General features: G+C 40.0%; 1 pseudogene; it reads right to left on the bottom strand.

Annotated features, from left to right (window-relative positions):
* Window positions 1-2,365: 2,365 nt before the first annotated feature.
* LOC115755378 lies at window positions 2,366-7,409 on the bottom strand (annotated as a pseudogene).
* Window positions 7,410-7,470: the final 61 nt, after the last annotated feature.

The following is a 7,470-nucleotide window of genomic DNA, read 5'->3' as shown; positions in this document are numbered from 1 at the left end:
ATGGCTCGTCGCTTGCACTCCCTTCTTTTGTTGTTTTGGCGTTCGGCCTCCGAAGGGAATCGATATCGTGTGACAAGCTTTCCATCTTTCCTGGCTTTGTGGACTATCCAAGGGCCGGTAGTGGTCTTGATGCACCCTCTTACTTCACCTTTCTTCTGCTCGGCCATGGTAATTTGCCCATATATTGGACTACTTTCATGCAAGAAGCTGGTCTATTTATAGAGTTGGAAGCAGTAGCCATAAAGTAAGGAATGTGTCCGACAGTCTTCAATGCTTTTCCCCTGATCCGACCATGATTCTCCGCAAATAATGCGTGAGTGCAACTTGTCCTATGGCGTGGTTTCAAAGCTCAACAATAATTCTGGGATGTGACCAACTTTTTTCTGGAGAGGTTTCAGTAAGAAAGAGAAAAAAAAGATTTGTTGCTGCGGTTAGGATTGTTTGTTTCACAGGTTACTTTCAGTCGATTGATCCCAAATTAAAGATAAATCGTAATGGGGCAAATTGCTCTCTGATTTTCAGTGTTCGTTGTGATACGGGGTCATTAGTCCATGCAGATTTTGGTTTGAGGACCACGAGATTCCGACCAGGCAAAGCAGATGGGAATCAAAGATTGTCACTGTCCTGTCCGCCAAGGAAGGCACACACTGAGACTCCATACGCCATTTGTACAGGTGTCAGAATAGTATGGAACAGAGGGTAAATAGAAGTTTTTCGGATTAAAAGCATGGGGATCACTCCAGAAGTGTGACTCTCCTGGGGACCATGCTAGTTTTAGCGATATCGGAGACATCATTGGCATGCACGTACTGTCATCTGAAATTTGGTATTATGGACCATGCTTGAAAATATGGAGAACATGCAGCAAACAGAACAGAAGATCGATTCAAAAGCAAGATAATCCCATCTTTAATCAGACCAAGGTTCCCGATTTGCTACAGTAGAGAATCACAGAAAGATAATTGTGTTTGGATCGTTGGCAGTTGATCTAGATGAGCAGGGCTGGTCTTCATGGCAAATTCTTGCTTGGACCCATGTCCATCACGGCCGTTAATCATGTAATTCCTTGTGAATGCTTTGGCCTCATAAACCGAGTCTATGCAAGAGTCACTCAGTCCTCATCCACTTTACCTACTAAGACGAACTTGAATCAATTTTCTAAACATGTGGTGCCAAATGCAACTTGAAGGTTAATTATCATCAATGCATTGTACAAGATGTGCATGGGAGTCTAGCACTTCTTCTAGCAAATCCAACACCCAACATACACAGGCACTAAAGAAAACAACTTAGGCTTTTGTCATAATGTACTCGTCGTGTAACCAAAAACCTTATGACACTAGACCGTCCGGGGGCTTTTTACATTGTCCCAGCTAGAGGGCCATAAAGGAACTCGAGATTTCACCACAAACATGTCTATACAAATGAGCTCTACGTAACAACGAGAAATGGGAGATTGTGTCATGGTTAGATCCTTTCTTCGGGAAGATGTGAACAATATACAGTGTAACATCTGCAAAATGGCAGCAAACTCCGAGATCAGCACCTTACTTTGGGCCAATGAAACCGAATATTTAAGAACACTAGTCGCATTGAAGGCTTTTCAACTGACCAACGAAATTGACGCTGCTCCTTCAGGCACTGTACCTCCTGAACTAGCATCATGCATCAACTCGAATTGCACATTCTTTCTGCAATTGAATAAATGTAGTACACATCAAAGGATTAGCCAACTACAAATGAAATTTGGACAAAGCTCTTTACTGACATCAGATACATAATTGATCCATAACAATCATTAATATAACTAGGGCCGACAATGCTGGACACAACCTGTTTGCATGATACGAAACACGGGGATGAGGTAAAACACAAATTACAGAGACAAAACCCGAACATGACACGACACGACACGACACGCTAGCTGTATATCTTGACACAAATTCATACGAATTAACACGAGTTTCTGCGTAATTAATTTTTTATGGCATGATTAAGACGAGCAACAAACACAATTATTACATCTAACCCGAATAGCCAATCCTAGTAAAACGGTATAGAATCTTAATGATATAAAGCACATTGAAACTCCCACCTATAACATGAGATTACAGTGTGAAACTAATGCCACCATAAGTTGTCACCGAAATGACAATCAAGAATGCAGCAGCAAAGCGTTAAACTAGAGTAGCTATTCTGTGTCTTGAGCATTTGGTACTGCCAATGGCATGGGTTCCACTACAACCAAAAGGTGATAGTAAGAGAGATTATAGAATGAGTAGACTTAAATTCAATGTCACGTCGTCACTTTTACCATCTGGCTTTTCCAATTACCAATAATAAATAACACCCTCTCCTTTAGCTCATCAATTATCTGTTTCGAGCTAAATGCAGAGATTATTTAACAGAAATCATCATAAAAAATGCCAATTGTTGCCATGAAATTTTGAACTTCGTATCAACTAAGATATTTTTGCCCATCCGTGAGTAGACAGAGCAGCTTCTTTAAGGTGACAATAGTAGGGAGGGTCGAAGCTAAGAAAGTAGTTTGAATTTTCTGTTGCTTCTGCTAGCCAGAGATGATTCATTTGGTCCTTTGCGCTTTTAATAAGATTACAGAACCCTACCTGCAAGATAATGCAAAGAGGACCAATAAGAACTTTAATCAGGATGTAGAACTATGGGAACAGATTTGCCGACATGGGACCTGTCATATCGACAACAACATTGTAAGATACACATATACAGGATGAAAACCCTTAATTCAAGATAGACAGCCAAAATGGACAGGAAATTCTCTGGACAACTAAAGTTTCTTGTAGTGAAAAATAAAACACCTAAAATAGAGTAACTACATCTAGGTTATGCAAAAATGCTTTCCAGTGTCCTGAAGAACCTTGATTTGGCATTGGTGTGATTACCTTGTGTAGCCATCTCTAGTACTTGATGAAAGTCTCGTTAATGGATATTTTGGACGGAGTAATGACAAAGTTTAGAGAAGTTTTGGATTATGACTACTGCAGTTAAGTACATTCTTTGCTCTCTCGGTTTTCTAACCTTAGCACTATCAAGAACAGCATGTTATAAATCGAAAGTTTCATCTTCATCTGGAGTTGATTGCATTAGACTCAATGCATGATTCTTACCATCGATCCTGCAAGGTTGTAGGTGATCGGGAAAACGAATTATCATCAATTGGAGGGAAGGACAAGCTGACGGCAAGTAAGGAAGTGTCATATTTGCCAGCATGCATCTCAACTTTAGAACCATCTGTCACAAAGATCCACTGCCTTTTTTGGTGGGCCGTTGTGTAAACCTCACCCATGTGTAGAGCGAAAGCCACAATATCGAATTCACTGAAGCATACAAAGACCATCTTGTTGATCTGCATGATCTGGAAATTTTTTTTCTTTTGGTCAAAGATCTGGAAAATTAAGCTTGTATAATTATAGGCTTGATGAGAATATACCTGGAAAGAGGAATTTCACCTCAATTCGATAGAGAAATGTCTTTGCAGGGAGTGAAGAATGGCCTGCAGTGAATAGCTTTGGGGTTGGAATTCTAAACTGTCTTAAGAAGGAAGAAAACAATCCCAAAGGGTCTCACAAAATTTTCAACTTGAGGAGCTAGACGCTGCCATTTTGTAGTGGGTCCTCTTGCCTGTAGGTAAATGGTATCTGAATTGGACTTTCGTTGGAACAAGCTCAGAGATAGCATATGCCTGCCCCCCAATAAAATCATATTGCTGTGGCAACAACCAAAAATTCACTTGCAATGAAAATCAAAATGCAAAGGATGGATCCTGCTAGCACGCGTAAAGCAGCGTAATATCCACCCAAATTTACCTTCTTCTCTGTTGGATTCCAGATTGTCATAAATCCCTCTTCATGACTACTTTTTCCTTGGTAATTTTTTCTTTTGAGTCCTATCACCCTCGCTCTCGCAAATGCAGTGACTTCTCTCTCAGTTAAACCAGCATCTTGCAGAGCTTTCTCACTAGATTTCTCCATGTCAGATTGCCTAGTTACTTGAGACAGACTTAATGTAAATAGTCATTGCTAGTTTCTAATTGGTCAAGCAAGAATCTGAGACCTACTTCCAATTTCGATCAATAAGCAGCGAAAGAATTCGACTGTTCAGGAGTCATCTCAGCCATTAGAACAGTTTCAGCAGACATCTCAAGTCACTTCGATACTTTTGCTCCCTCCTCACTATCACCGCCATTAGAAAGATGAAGGTCTTTGCTAATCCATGGAAATTCAGAAATGGCTCCATCAATGACCAAGGAACGCCTGCAGCTGGACAAGCCAATGAGAGATCAAAGACAATTCCAGAACTACGATCAAGAATTTGATGCAGGTAGCTGTGAAGCAAATACAACATTAATGCCGTTTCCTCCTTAGAGCTCTACTATTCTCAAATGTCAGGACCATTCTTCATATGACCATCAGAACATTCGTAATGCATCTTTTGAAGTTATTGGAAAATACACACATGCTATTTTCAAGGATAATGATAATGCCTAACAATCCTGTAAAACTGCAAAATGCAAAAGTCACTTTCCCCTTCATAACTATTTGACAATCTTTACAATCTTATTACATTGTATCCCTTATTAGGATGGACGTCTTCACTGAAACTCAGGTTTTGGACCTCTTTCTTCCAAAAAATCTTTCTTCTGCAATTCAGCAAAGCATTCAGAGACAAGACATAGTAGGAGGAGATCAATAAACATTGCTCCATTCAGAATAATCTCTACTTCCATCTGAGCAAGGGGAGTATATCATAACTTCAGAATGAAACACAGTTTGTATGAGGATGTATCAAGCATTGTTCTAAAAGAATTTCAGCAAATATGCCATCAACAAATACAACGGGTAATGTCCATGTTAGCATTGATAGTTGAATTTCTCTGGCACTGTAGGACCCACCTCTGATTATACAGCTGCCTGATTTTCATCTCCATCCTCTCTGATCTGAAAATGGAATCTCCACTACTAAACCTAAAATAAATAACTCATGTCAAATAAATCAGAATTTCCACTATACCTGACTGTGAAGATAGGATGAAAGTTGGATTACCTCTCCCTGTAGAGAATTGGGTATATTCGTGTAACTCCAACTAAAGTCATAGGGATGGGACCTCCATTACTCTTGATACATCTGAATGACAATGGAGATCCAACACCCTTGCCTACAAAAGGATGATCTGAGGGCTATACTAATTGTGTAAGATATTGTCAGAAAGTTGGTAAACCCCATAATGCTTACAAAATCCCAGTCGATCAGACCAAAGAGCTCTATATGTTCCATTTGCATGCGATAATAAAGTAACCGTTCTTGTTTCCTGAAAATAAAGTTAGATGAGGAACTTCTTTATTTGGCCCGTAGGATTGGTATGGAAAAAAAGATGAGTATAAGTACAATGTGTGATGTAAAGTGTTGCAAGCAGGATATATAAGTTAAAGAGAGGAACCACAAGCAGTGAAACAGGTGGGCCCAGCTGCATAATCTTGCTCCCCAGATCTTCAGAGGACCATTTTTAACCATGATCAACATTCAACTCGTACTTTCTTGCGAATGAAAATTGAAAAGCCAAACTTGAGCTTGTGATGCATTACTCAAATCTTTTGGCCAATGTACATTTTCTTTCCCATGAGATGCTTTGACAAAAAATCATCCAAAAGCACATCTACAGAGTACCCACAGAACAACTTTAATTTTTAACTGTCCAGAAAAAGGACCACAAGGTCAAATCAACGCATCTCTTACCAGCCATCAGTTAGCTCCAATTGCATGGCATTGTTGTTTAGTGTCTCATTTATTGGTGTGGTTGAGCTTAGAGTCTAAAGGTTGTCATCAACTTGGATAGCTGAAACACACAGCACAAGCTTTACAGCAGGGGAGGCATCTCCTTCAAGAATTTTCTTAATTGCAGAACGGTGGCCATGAATGATTTCCCTTTCATATCTAAAGAAGTTTCGCATGAAGATTTTAAGTCTGCCTCTATCAGCCATGAAAGAACATACAGATCAATATAATAGATGCCTATAATTCAGTTCCTCTAGCACATTTGCGGTGGTAAGAAACTTTCCAGTTGTAGCAGGGTAATATCACTCATAAGAGGCAAGCGTTCAGATAATCCACCTATAGTGATTTGTGACCCATCTGGACAATGTGAAAAGAACTATGAGAAAGCGAATGATGCAATACTGAATCCAAGGATAAAGAATTAGTGAGCATGATCAGAATACCTGGGGAACCCCTTGACCATTATTGGAAAAAGCGTATTTCGGATGTCTAAAGGTAATATGCTACAAACCTGCACAAAATATGATAGTCCCAGGACCCAAAAGGCCACATTCATAATGCATCCAGTGACATACATCTTACAACTCAGATAGCACCATCAGATACCGGCACAAACAATGTATCACTCACTCCTCAAATTCTCTGAAATTATTCTGTGAGATTGGAACAGCAAATCACAAGAAATTGTTAAAGACAGTACCCATTAGAAATAGGCCATGTAGATGCTCCTGACCGGACTAGCATGTGAAGGAAGGCCTCTGCCCCAATGCAGTTCAAGCCAGATTGATTAGTAAACACAAATTTGTGGGCATTACCCGGTTTGATCCTTCTCGACAGGTCTGGAATATGCTGCACCAAAGTACAATCAGGCATAAGATGAAACCCGCTAGTTAAACTGAATACAGATAAGAATTGATTTACCATGTTATGCTCTCATGGAGGCCCCGCAAACTATTCACTCACATGTACTCTTGGAATCTGAGATGGGTATAAAGATGGCACCTATCCTTTATGGAGGGATTGCTTAGCCAATGAAGAGGATAAGCCTGTTAAGACAGAAAAGTTTATATCAGACTCCCCATACTATGTTTGGCAAAACAAGTTGGTTGGCTTAGGAAGTTACCACTGGAAGAATATAAGTGATCACTTTTCAAGGGGGCCAAGAATTCAGAACTTCGGGGCCTCTTGGAAGGGGAAACGAAACTTGCTTTCTTGAGTCTCCTCATTTCAGCTTTTCCAGCGCCTGAACAAGTGATTTCGATTCTGTTTGAAATGTCCATCAGTGACCCACCTGACAATCTTACATGTGGATTCGTCCTTGGAACTAATCCATTTGCCAAGGACTTGCCAATAACAGGGCTAGAGGAATGCAACCTAGTAGTTAAGGGGTTCTGCAGACAAGCCACATCAAAATTGGACCTATCTGTACTGTCACAGGCAGCTGCATCAAACTTGTTGATCAAATTATCCCCAAAAGATAGTTTTTCCAACACTTCTGAGGAATGCGCTTTACTACAGGATGAAGTTGAACGCAAAGGAGTTATGAAACCATTGAACATATGGTTCCTCTTTGGTGTTCCTTGACAGAGAGAGGACATTGAAGAATCATTTTCTTTGTTCAATTAATTATCGCCAGTTTCTCTCACATTCAAGAAAGAA

This window comes from Rhodamnia argentea, chromosome 8, assembly GCF_020921035.1.
Source record: "Rhodamnia argentea isolate NSW1041297 chromosome 8, ASM2092103v1, whole genome shotgun sequence".
Classification (NCBI taxonomy): Eukaryota; Viridiplantae; Streptophyta; class Magnoliopsida; order Myrtales; family Myrtaceae; genus Rhodamnia; species Rhodamnia argentea.
Note: the sequence above shows the minus strand (reverse complement) of the source record. Positions and strands in the feature narration are given on the sequence as shown.